This window comes from Giraffa tippelskirchi, chromosome 13 (genome assembly GCF_054371585.1).
Source record: "Giraffa tippelskirchi isolate mGirTip1 chromosome 13, T2T-mGirTip1v1.2.pri, whole genome shotgun sequence".
Taxonomy (NCBI): Eukaryota; Metazoa; Chordata; class Mammalia; order Artiodactyla; family Giraffidae; genus Giraffa; species Giraffa tippelskirchi.
Genome location: NC_137287.1, coordinates 122,886,333 through 122,899,998, shown reverse-complemented (window position 1 = coordinate 122,899,998; position 13,666 = coordinate 122,886,333). Strand labels below are relative to the sequence as shown.

Sequence of the window (13,666 nt, the reverse complement as noted above, 5' to 3'; positions counted from 1 at the left end):
AGTCATAGAGTCTAGGTTATGGCCAAATACACCTATTGATCTATTTAATCTATCATCTAGGCGTCATCTAGCTATCTATTATCTATCAACTTATAAAATGCTGATGTTTTATCTTCTGCTTTTAATACTAGTGGTGAAGAGCTTAATTCATATTATGACTCACTAATTGGCGAGAACTCTGAAAAAAATCAGTCTTTTATCCAATGTTTGCTTTTGGTTAACATCATGAATCCACAACCTTCCTTTAGTGACATTTGGTTTAATGATTATTGTGATCAGAAACAAACGAAATCAAACAGCATCAAGTATTCCTGAAAGTACACAGACTTTCCTTGTTTTCACCTAAGGTTCTGAAAGACACACACACACTCACACACATACAAACACTTACATACACACACACACATACACACATATGCATACATGTACACACTTACCACTTACAGAAAGTAACAGGAGTTACAACCTTAAATCCCATCGGGGTTTAGGCAAAGAACGTGAATGAACGGAGACAGAGACTCCCCACAACACAGAGCTGCACAGACGGTCAGGCATTTACATGGGGAAGTGTGAGCCCAGTGCAGTCACACTTCTGATTATTTAAGAGAAACCAGAAATCTTGAATTTTTTACAGAAAATAATCTGAATTTTCAATGTTGCTACTTTTTTCATTTTCTTTAATCTGTGGAGGCCAAAATGCCACTTAAGGACCGTATCTGGCCAGGAGGCCACCAGTTTGCATTAAGGGGACAAAAATGCACTAAAGGCCTCTAAATAGATCAGAAATTAGGCCTTTGGTTTGCAATGCATTCATCCGTACATTCAAAGGCATATGCCCTTCAGTGGGACAGCATGGCCCAGAAAGTGTGGATAATGAACAAAAATTGACCTCAGAGGCTCTTCCATAGGTCTCTGCGAACCTCCACCCACGAGCTCTTTTATTTCATTCACACACTGCCCCCAACCCAACAGATCTGTTCAGCGCTGTTTCATAAGCAGCTTTACGATGCATTAAAAATGTTGCTGGAGGCCTTCAGTAAAATAATGGGCCGGCTCCCCAAGGCAAGTCAGAAGAAAATAGGGATGGGGGAGGAGAGGAAAGGAAGTCAAAAGAGCAGCGCATCCAAGCAGTGATGGTCTTACATAACCTCGCATGGCAGCGCCCCTCACAGCTCCAGAGAAGACACACTATGGTGCAAGGACATCCCAGCTCACCGCCGCAGACCTGCAGACACACATGCGTGGACTGCCGGTCTGACTCCTTTCTCTCTCTACCTGCTGACTGTGACCTTGGGCACTTTAGCTAATGTCCCAGATGCCCCAACACTCTTTCCTGATGGCCATATACCAACAGAAACCAGCTGATGGACACCCAGAGAAAGAAAAATAAGGAGTTTAAGTTGGACCGTCTTCTGTCCTTCGATATGATAAGGATTTGCATATAAGAACACTGTGTCCATACAGATGCACTTAACAGCCTTGACGTCCTCAGTAACTACTTTGCCTAAATGTCATGTCTGCTACTCCAAACCATGGATTATGCAACTGGTTAAGAATCCATCGAAAAACCAAGAGCTCAGAAAGTATTGGGAAACTCATTCCTTCATACACACAATAAGTACGTATCAAGGCAGTGTGGAAGAACAGGCTTGGCAGAGGTAAAGACCTGGGCTCCAGACTACCTGCCTGGGATTGCCCCTTACCAGCTTTGTGGCCTGCGGCGTGTCCGTAAACCTCCCTAAGCCTGCACTGTCCGTTTGAAAAGTACACATAATGACAGTAACTGTCACCTAAATTTGTTAAAAATATTAGACGTGATATGCAGAATGCACAAAGCACGTTTTCAAATAGCGTGAATGGAAGTTCCATGCGGACAGACGGTTTTCTGACTTATTCACAGCTTTCCCACCAGGATGCACCACAGGCCTTCGCCTGTATTTGGTGCCCAATAAATGACTGTAGGGGGTCTCCCTGGTGGCTCAGTGGTAAAGGATCTGCCTGCCAAGCGGGAGACTCAGGTTCGATCCCTGGGTCGGGAAGATCTCTACAGAAGGGAATGGCAACCCACTCCAGTATTCTTGCCTGGAGAATCCACAGACAGGGGAGCCTGGTGGGTACAGTTCATGGGGTCACAAAAGAGTCAGACAGGACTTGGCAACTGAGCATGAGAACAAAATAAGTGTAGAACAGATGGGGAGACGGCAGGCAGGACTAGGAAAGGAGCCACTGAGAGAGAACTCGACCCAGGCTTCCTAGACACATGGAATCAACACGGGAGACACAAGATACGCCACTCAGACTCCTGAGCAGGGGACAGCTCTGTGAACATCAATACACTACTTTCATTTGCTTGTCAAACCTTTGTATCTCCTACTTCATATTTTAAATCAACTCATTTTTTCTCTCTTAAACAAATATGTTGTAAATGGAATGATCAAATCCATATCATGAACCAGTAGGCTCTGCCATAAATTGAAAGTAGACATGAACATAAATACAATGAAAATAAAGCTAGTAAGTCATTACATTCTGTTTAGGTCCTCTTGTCAAAGATTCAAGCTAAGAGTTTGCTTACTTTTGAGTTATTGGTCAGTCGTGTCCCACTCTTTGTAACCCCATGGACTGCAGCACGCCAGGCTTCCCTGTCCTTCACTATCTCTTGGAGTTTGCTCAAACTCACGTCCATTGAGTCGGTGATGCCATCCAACTATCTCATCTTCTGTCGCCCCCTTCTCCTCCTGCCCTGTCTTTCCCAAGTCAAGAATTTCATCTTGTCTAAAAAGAGTTCTGCTGTTTACCATGGGCTCCCGGGAGGTCAGGGGTTTTGCTTGCCTGCGGTTCTTGACCAGGCAAAGAGTAACAATATGGTTTAGAATGAGCTTTGGGTCACATGGCATCTGTGCACCTGGAGATGGAGAGCATCCACATGGGCAATCAATCAATCAATCAATCATGCGCGTGATGGAGGCCCAATAAAAACTCTGCCTGTGGCAGGTCAGGGAGCGTCCCTGGCTGGCGGTGCCCCGTGCGAACGTCATGCACCGAGAGCAGGAAGTGACGCGGGCCTGGCTCCTCATCACCCGCTTCTCTGGCCCCCACCGCCGCCCGGCCTCTCCTGGCTGATGCTAATCTGTCTGTCTCTGGGATGAACGATGAATTGCATAGCTTTCAGTGAATTCTGAGTCATTCTAGCAAGTGACTCCACCTTAGGTGGTACGGGAACCCCCAACCTGCAGTTGGTGTCGGAGGTGAGACAGGCCTCGGAGGCTGTTTCTTCACACTGCCCAGCCCCCGTGCCCCCCCCCCCATTAGGACCCAAAGCCAGAGTCTTGTCAGTGGCCGCCGAGCCCCACCCGGCCTGAGCCTGCCCCGCCCCCGCCCCCGCCCCCGCCTCCGTCATGTCCCTTCCACGTGTCCTGCTCCAGCCTTGCCAGCCCCCTGGCTCGGCTTTACACACTTCAGACACGCACATCCCCCCTCGGCACCTCCTGCTTGTGCCAGAATCCTCTCCCCCCAGAGTCCTGAGGGGCTCACTCCCTCGCCTCTTTCAGGCCTTTATTCATACCTCACTGACCGAGCAAAGCCAGTCCTCTCACCCTTCTTAAAACCATACCCTCCTTTGGCACTTTCCATCACCTTACTTTTCATATGGGACTTACAAATCCTAACATCTATTTTACTTTTTCTTTATAATAAATTTATTTATTTTAGTTGGGGGCTAATTACTTTACAATATTGTAGTGGTTTTTGCCATACATTGACATGAATCAGCCATGGGTTTACATGTGTTCCCCTTCCTGGACCCCCCTCCCACCTCCCTCTATTTTACTTTTTCTTAATGTTTGGTGTTGCCTGTACCTCCTCTCCTCTAGAGAGTATGTTTCATAACTGAACATCAGTTTATTTATTGCTACATCCACGCTGTTTGGAACCACACTAGCTCTTAGGGTGCACCCAGGGAATGTGTGATGCGAGAAGGAATGGTTCATTTTCACTAGCCCTTGACTAGAATTCTGAGGCACTGTCATATATAGAGTGCTCACATACACTAGTGGGCCATCACCTATGACAAAATGGTCTCACCACACAAATGGCCAACAGGTATAAGAAAAATGCCCAACATCACTGGCCATCAGGGAAATGGAACTCACAATGAAATACAATCTCATACCTGTTAGGATGGCTACTGTGAAAAAGGCAAGAGATGACAAGTGATGGCAAGGATGTAGAGAAAAGGCAATCCTTGTGCACCGTTGCTGGGAGTGTAAATTGGTACAGCCACTGTGAAAAATGCTAGAGTGCTTCTTTAAAAAAAATAGAGTTGCCAAAAGATCCAGCAATTCCACGTCTGGTATATGTCCAGAGGAAATAAAATCACTATCTCGAAGAGACGTCAGCACTCCTATGTCCGCTGCAGCATTATTTACCACGGCTGAGACATGGAAATAACCTTACAGTCCACGATGCATGAATGGATAAAGAAAGCAGCACGCTGGGATATTACTGAGTCTCAGAAAAGAGAGGAAAACCCTGCCAGTCGTGACACCGTGGATAGGCCTTGAGGGCACCGTGTAAGTGAAACAGGTCAGAGAAAGAGAGACAAATACTGGTGATCTCACTGATATGTGGAATCTTAAAAAAGGCCAAACTCATAGACACCGCGAATAGAAAGGTGGTTACCAGGGGTTGGGGCAGAGGAAAACGGGAGATGTTGGTCTCACGGTACAGACTTCCAGCTGGAAGGTAAGTTGTGGGGATCTAATGTACAGCGAGGGGCCCATCATTTGAAATATTGTATTGTATACCTGGAAGACAGAAGATCCTAAATGTTCTCATCACAAAAAGGGGTAATTATGTGAAGTTGAAACGAAGCAGGACCATATAGTCTTTGTCCCCCAACCTCCAGCCATGTCCTCTGCCTGCCTTTTGTCTGTGGAAAACTTTAGTCAAAGAATACGTTTAATCAGAAAAGTGAGAAATGCTGAAACAAAGGAAAACAAAGGAGACTAAATAGTAATAATGCAGTCATTAAGCATCGTCAAGGACCTTTAGTTCTTCCTCAAGGAGTGCAGATGATATTCTGAGCCACATCCTGAGAGCTGTCTTACAGATACCAGAACCCCCGGTGGAGAAGTTAACTACGTGATGAGCAGACTGTACCCAGGACGTGAGGGGCCACAGTTCAGAGAACTGGCCACAAATAAACGGGAACAAACGGACCTGGAACTGAAGATGAGCTGTGAAACAGTCAAGATGCTGCTGGTCAGACCACCGATGACCAATGAGAAGGTGACCGTGCTGCTGGCTGACCCCCCAGCTCTGTCTGTCAAAGCTCTCAGCCCTGCTTGTCAGCGGGGGCTAGACAGATGTCCACCACCCTCACCGCCCCCACAGCTGCCGGCATCTGAAACAAAGCAGACTTCCCTTTCCACCAGCTTGGCCTGTTGGCTTTTGAGCGGCAAGCAGCCAGACCCCACACGCATACTCTTTCGGGAACCAGGTGATGAAGGTGTTAACGAACCTTATCGTGGTGATCCTTTTGCTATACATACATGTATCAAATCATCACCTTGTACGTTTTAGACTTAAATGATGTTCTATGTCATTGATGCCTGAATAAAGCTAGATGAATAAATAAATTAAATAAAAATACACCTTACATTTTTTAAAAGATGGCCACAAGACAGGAGGCATTGATGAGTGTCTAATTTCTTTTTCCAAAGTTCATTAGAAAGTCATCCTTTCCTTTAAGGATTTCATATGCTAAAACCATAGAAGTTCAGAGGTAAAGGGGACTTGTCTGTGTTCACACCCAAACACCTAGCACAGTGTCTGGCAGAGAACAGACATGCAATACTGAATGATCTACTAAAGATGATGATTGAAGAGGTTACTTCCTGGAGTACAAAGGGGACTCTCCCTTCTGGTTTCACACCTACCTCCACTCACGGAATACTTATAATGCATGTCACTTTTATAATTACAATTACTTTTTAGATCAATGCTAATGAAGAATGAACAGCCATTTAAGTACAACTGTAGCCTCTGTTTGTTTTCAAAACAATTTCACTTCTTCTGAGCAAGACTGTGTGGGATCAAGCATATTTATATACTTTGCAATGGCCTATGTGGGCTCCCCTGATGGCTCAGTGGCAAAGAATCCACCTGTGAATGCACAACATGCGGGTCTGATCCCTGGATCAGGAGGATCCCCTGGGGAAGAAATTGGCAACCTACTCTAGTATTCATGCCTGGGAAATCCCATGGACAGAGGATCCTGGAGGGCTATAGTCCATGGGGTTGCGAAGAGTTGGACGTGACGTAGCAACTAAACAACAACAATGACCTATGTGGGAAAAGAATAAAAAAAGTGGACATATATAGAGTGGACGTATATATATATAACTGATTCCCTTTGCTGTATCCCTGAAACTAACATAACATTGTAAATCAACTATATTCCAATAAAAAAAAATTTAACAGTTCTCTATTCAACATAGCAGGAAACAGGGAGTACATTTTATTTGCTAATTTGCTTTCAATCCTTTAATAAGAATGAATATATGCTCTACAAAATATTTAGAAGTGAGAGATTACTAAGTAGCTTTGAATCAAGAAGACAAATAGAGAATACACGAAAATTTATATTAGAATAAAGGTCCTTTTAAACCTTAAACTCATCAATTAGAGGAAGATAAAATTTTCTTCTTCAATGAAATGTTAAATAGTCTCTTAAAACAGACTGTTTTACCAATTAGTATTGTTTTTAGAGTGATATACACAAGACACAGATGACTTCTTTTCCAAGACTGTTCAGATGCCTCTACATCCGAAAAAGCCTTTTTCCCCAATGTGTGCGCTCCATTTAAGGAAAAGAATGGGTCTGTGGCATGTCAGTTTTCACATACTCTTGACATACTTCAAAGTTGCTCTTAAAACGATGTCAAAAGCACAGGAGAAACATTCTTCGGCTGGTAGAGAGAGGCCCCCAGGGGTGGTAACCACCCACCGTGTCCCGCCACACGTGACCTGATCTCCCCCTTCCTTGCGGGTGCTGAACCCAGGGTGCCCATTTAGATCAGCCAGGACGCGGGGCGGGGCCTGACGCTGACGCGTGGGAACTGGGCAGCCAGCTGTGAAATTCACAGGGAAACTGACTGGGCAAATGGCACCATGCTTCAGACAGTAACGTTTAAAGAACAGATCCATGGGGGACGTTACTGCAGTTACAACTTCATGTCAACTGGATCTTCCCATAAAAAATGAGAGACCCCAGTCTGATCTGCTTCACTGATGTTTCAGGGCTTCCAAATGGAAAGAAACAAATAGAAGTCTAGAAAATACTCAAAAATAAAATAAGCAATGTGTCCTTTCCCCTGCCTCTCCTCCTCCCCATGGGCTAATTGTTCTCTATCTCTGGTGGCAATGAGTAGCAATTAATTGTGCAACTGCACTTTATTACAGATTACAGATTATCTATCAACCCTGGATTTCTTAAAAAGAAAACAAAACACCACAGAGGAATGGTTAGATCTGCCTACATTGGGAAAGAGAGCGATAAACAGAATCTAGAAGACTCTTAACAACCTTCGGTCACGATCCTGCAGCCCAGAAGAGAAGAATGATCCTGACTGTAAGTGCCTGCACTCAGAACTGAAAGGACCAACAGGGGGTTCCGGAATTAAACTAAGATGATGTATACATGAGTGCTGGTTATGCAGTATGCCTTCTCTTCCTTAGCTCTGTAGAGTTCATTAAGAACTAGGCTGTGAGAGTGTTCGTCGCTCAGTCACGTCTGATTCTTTGCGACCCCGTGGACTGCAGCCCGCCACACTCCCCTGACCATGGGATTTTCCAGGCAAGAATACTGTTGTGGGTACCCATTCCCTTCTCCAGGGGATCTTCCCAACCCACAGATTGAACCCAGGTCTTCTGCACTGCAGGCAGATTCTTTGCTGTCTGAGCCGCCTGGGAAGTCCAAGAACTAGGCTAGAGGGGATATATGTGACTCGTGACTGATACACGTTGTTGTATAGCAGAAACCAACTCAACATCGTAAAGCAATTATCCTCTGATTAAAAATGAATTTTACATAATTATTTAAGAGAAAGAACTAGGCTAACCTAGTAGAGGTGTGACACTTGACCTTCTTAGGGACCCTTCTGAGGGTTGGGGAGTAAGAAGACCTGAGCGTGTTTGTGAACCTACCACCTTTTACTCACTGCTCTGGTGCCTCTGGGTCAGTGGCACAGATGCCCAAGCTTCCTCTTAGGATGAGAATAATAATATCCCTTGGTTTATATGGCCAGCAAATGACTTAAATGAGATAGTACGTATAAAATGTTTAATACAACAACTTTCTTACAGTAGTTAAGTGAAAGTGTTACTCGCTCAGTCGTGTCCGACTCTGTGACCCCATAGACTGTAGCCCGCCAGGCTCCTCTGTCTACGGAATTCTCCAGGCCAGAATACTGGAGTGGGTAGCCTTTCCCTTCTCCAGGGGATCTTCCCAACCCAGGGATCGAACCCAGGTCTCCCACACTGCACGCAGATTGTTTACCATTTGAGCTACCCAGGAAGCCCCTTTCTTACAGTAAGGGCTCAATAAATATCAGTAATCGTTTTGAACGGTTGATATGCCTGCTAGAGCACGGACCTGACAATTCTCCGTCGTGGGGGGTTGTTCTCTACAGGTTACGCTGTGACAACTAAAAATCTCTCCAGACATTGCCAAGTGTCCTTTGGGGGCAAACTCACCCCCTGGCTGAGAACCACTGTTCTGTATCTCAGCACGATTATGAGTGATACTGCTAATTACAATGAAACAGCTGCCTTACTTTAATTGCTTTGAGCAATAATTAAATACTCTGTTGGACACATTTTGTTAGATTTTTTTTTTTAAACTTCACATGTCTTCTGATGGTGTCAGTACCTCCTTCCGGCTTTGCGGGAACCACACCATTCTATCTGTGCCCTGCGTGCTTTCCACCAAGTCCTCAAAGCAGTTCTTGACATGCAGTCAACATCTGATAAGAATCTACTTCTCTTCTATTGGCTGATGGTGTGAGAAGATCTCAAGGCTCCTGGAGGACCCACGTGGAGTCAGGGTGCAGCCATCTAGAAGGAGCGGGACTATGAGATGAAACCCAGGATCCTCATCCGGCCTCTGGGTCAACCCAAGCCTGACGCCAGCCGTGCTACGTGCACTGGGTTCTGAGGGTCAGTGAGTTTCTCTTCCCTTTGCATCCCTTTGGGTTGATACAGTTGCCTACTACCTGCCAGGCATCATGCCAGGTGTTTGTCTATGCACCTTTATTTAATCTTCACAGTCATCTTGTGAGAGGCAGGATATTATACTCATTTCACAGGTGGCTAACGGAAGCCCAGAGTGTTAGCTCATTCACTCAAGGTCCCAGGACCGGTATGAGATTAACTCTAATTTCATTTCCTCCGACTCCCAGCCTAGCTTATTACATGTATCCCATTGTCAGTCTTGGTGCCTCAAAATGGGCCATTCAACAGGAATAACACTTAGTTTCAACTCGAACACAGGTTCTGTCCAGACGGAGCAGAATTCTGCCTGAGGTCTTTGGGAAGATTACCTGTGTCCCAGAGGGGAACGCTGTGATGTCTTTGTAGACACATGCTGGATATGTGAAAACTACCTGCCTAGAGAGACTTAACTCCTGTTCATCTATCAATGTAAGACAAGGAGAAAATTATCTTTAGTTAATATGAAACTGCCTTGTTTTGAACACATCCAAAAATAGCCAAGGGAAAAAATTATCTTCACTAATAAGGCAAGGCAGATATGAAATCTTCACACTTGGGGGAACATGAATGATCTTATTATCCTGAGCATCTTGATGGTAACTATAAAAATGCATCTAATTTCAGTTTCAGGCAAAATATAAAATGGTAATATCACCTTGCATTTAAGGGTACTGTCTGGATCCTGCAAACCCAGTCCTGCTCCAAAAGTTATTATAACAAAATCTCAAAGACACTATTTAATAAAAGCCCAGCACCTTATGCATCACTGCTTTTACCTACAACCAGCCCAAAAGGAAGTTAGTTACTTAGATAAACACAAAAGGGAAGTTAAACACTTTGTCCACAGTCAACAGCTAATAAAAACAGAGATCAGACTCCATCGCTGGCTTTCAAGACATAGGAAGGGGACTATGAGCCAGAGTGCAGGCAGCCTCTAGAAGGTGCAGACAGGGGAAACTCAGTCCTACAACCACATGGAGCTGAACTCAGCCCACAACCTGAATGAGGCTCAAAGCAGGTTTATCCCCAGAACCTTGAGAAAATCTTGCTTTTGTGAATCGTAGAGCAGAGAATCAGCTGAGCCATGCTGTGTCTAGACTTCTGACCTAATAAACGGCTGTGACTTTTAAGTCGAATAAATATATATAAATAAATAAATAGCTTCCACTTAGTGTTTAAGGAAACAAGAATAGAGATCAGACCCTAGTGTTTCTCTGACTCCCGAACCAGGGCCCCTCATGCACACAGCACGCTGTCCGAGAAATGAGCCAGGTCCTGAGAGCACAGTCCCAGGACTTGTCCTTCTGATCATTCATTCGGTCTCCAGTTTGCACCAGCCCCCAAAGCACGACCACTGAACAAGAATGCTGTTCAAAATCAACACATATTCCAGGTCCCTACAACATCTGGGTCACAGCACTGGGGGGATAAGCTGTAGGTGTTACAGTATCTAACCTCTGGAGTTCTTGGACGAAACACCCAAAAGGACAGAACACAGAGAGATGAAAGTCATGAACTAAAATGTGCTTTCATTTTCCAAGTCAGTAGTTTATGGCCTGTGGTCAAAGACAACTGGAATATTTTTGAAACCCACGTCTTCAGTATATCTTCTCTCTTCCTCCACCACTTCTTGCACCCGAGCTCCGTATTCTCTCCCCAAATCCACATGGGCCACCTCTGTCCTATTACTTACAAAATGTGAACATGCTTACACAACAACACACACACAATCACACAATACACACAATCACACAACACACACAATAACACAATATCATACACACAACACACACAATAACACACAATAATACCATACACACAATAACACATACAGTAACACACACATAATACACAATAACACACAATAACACAACACACACAATAACACAATAACATACACACAACACACACTCAACACAGTAACACAATAACATACACACAATAACACAACACACACAATAACATACACACAATAACACAATAACATACACACAATAACACAACACACACAATAACATACACATAGACAATAACACACACCCCTGCATACTTACACAACACACACACATATCCCTGCATGCTTACACAACACACACACAATAACACAATAACAATACATGCACAATAACACCCATAATAACAACACACATACACACAATAACACAACACACAATAACAGAATAACATACACACACAATAACACAACCCCCCCACACACACACCCCTGCATGCTAACAAAATAACACACACACCCTTGCATGTGTGTAAGCAGGGGTATAATAGCACACATACACCAATGCATGCTTACATAGCACACATACCCCTGCTTAAAAAATCACTGTGGCTTCCAACCTACCACACAGGAGAAATATCAAAGTCTTTAAAATAATCTCCTAGTTCCCTAGCAGTTCTGCTAGATGTAAACATGAAGTTAAACTTTTGCAAGCTACGAGAATGTTAGAAAACCTGGAAGACTCAGATAATTTGAAAAAAGTTTCAAACAGTCATGAGATACTACAAAGGTTTACTGTTTTCACCCTTTCAGAAATGACAACAAAAAGTCATAAATATCCTTTTCCTATTCAGTTCAGTTCAGTTCAGTTCAGTCGCTCAGTCGTGTCCGACTCTTTGCGACCCCATGAATTGCAGCACTCCAGGCCTCTCTGTCCATCACCAACTCCCAGAGTCTACCCAAACCCATCAAGTCAGTGATGCCATCCAACCATCTCATCCTCCGCCATGCCCTTCTCCTCCTGCCCCCAATCCTTCCCAGCATCAGGGTCTTTTCCAATGAGTCAACTCTTCGCATGAGGTGGCCAAAGTATTGGAGTTTCAGCTTCAACATCAGACCTTCCAATGAACACCCAGAACTGATCTCCTTTAGGATGGACTGGTTGGATCTCCTTGCAGTCCAAGGGACTCTCAAGAGTTTTCTCCAGCACCACAGTTCAAAAGCATCAATTCTTCGGCACTCAGCTTTCTTCACCGTCCAACTCTCACATCCATACATGACCACTGGAAAAACCACAGCCTTGACTAGATGGACCTTTGTTGGCAAAGTAATGTCTCTGCTTTTTAATATGCTATCTAGGTTGGTCATAACTTTCCTTCCAAGGAGTCAGCATCTTTTAATTTCATGGCTCCAGTCACCATCTGCAGTGATTTTGGAGCCCAAAAAATTAAAGTCTGACACTGTTTCCTCATCTATTTGCCATGAAGTGATGGGACCAGATGCCATGACCTTTACTATTTCCTATAAGTAGAGTGAATCAAAGAAAAATGGAAAAAAAGGAATTTTGGAATAAATGCTGCCCAAAACAGTCCCTTAACATGTTGATCAATGCAGAACTCTCCTGCAATTCAACATAAAATATGAGTGGGGAATGATGCAAGGTGTACAGCCAACAGAAAAGTCTACTTTCAATGACAAAACACCTTTCATACCCATATTTCACTGGTTACAGTTTACACATAAATGATTTTGGAGGGAATTCTGGTGGTCCAGTGGTTTAGATCCTTCACTTAAACTGCAGGGGGCAAGGTTCAATCCAGGTTTGGGGAACTAAGATCCCACAAGTCATGAGGCATGGCCAAAAGTATAAAAATGATAATAAATGATTTCTGACACCGAAACATGGAGAAACACCCACCTCCCAAACAAACTCTTAATTTTCTACCAAGATTTCCCCGTAAGGGTAATAGACAAGTAACTCTGACTTACGGACACTGCTCTAATATTAAAGTTTTACTTGCTGATGCAAGAACCTTTGTGTCTCTGAGAGACTCACTGATGTGTTTACACCATTCCCATTTCCAGGTTCTTAAAATGTAAACAGACCAGAGAAGAGCTGCATGGGAGAGAAGGCTTTACGCACTTTCTAGGATAACTGTAAGAGCACTGATTCGATCGTATTTCTGAAAAGCGAATTTTAAATAATTGGGCTTTGTTTATAATGAGGTGAGCAGATTAGTGCGAGCAAAGCATTATTGTGACATATTCACATGGACTAGGGTTTTAGGTGTTTAGAAGTCATGTCATTACTTTTATTATGTCAAGTACCACACTCCTGTGAGGGAAGAACTGCCTACTTTACAAACCAAAAAACAAAACCCTTTTAAAGTCACAAGTTGTTCTTCAACTTTAAAATCAGGCCATGTACAGAAGAACTTGTACTTCTTAAAATTTAGTCATTTAAAATTCTAAAATATAAAATTTGATCTGCATTGTTTCCAAAAATAGAGCCTACATTCTGAGGAAAGAGGGGTGACAATAAGAGGCTGATTAGACCAATATCTTTGTAGCTAACGATCAACCCACATATTACTGCACCCCCTTCTCTCTCCAAAATTAACTTTGAAAAGGAAACAGGAAAAGCCTCGAAGTGCTTATTAG

The 13,666-nt window shown here is 43.8% G+C and overlaps 1 protein-coding gene across 6 annotated transcripts in view; it reads right to left on the bottom strand.

Moving 5' to 3' along the window:
• DOK5 (docking protein 5) overlaps positions 1 to 13,666 on the bottom strand; it is a 240,099-nt gene that overhangs the window by 129,501 nt on the left and 96,932 nt on the right. The window lies entirely within an intron of this gene.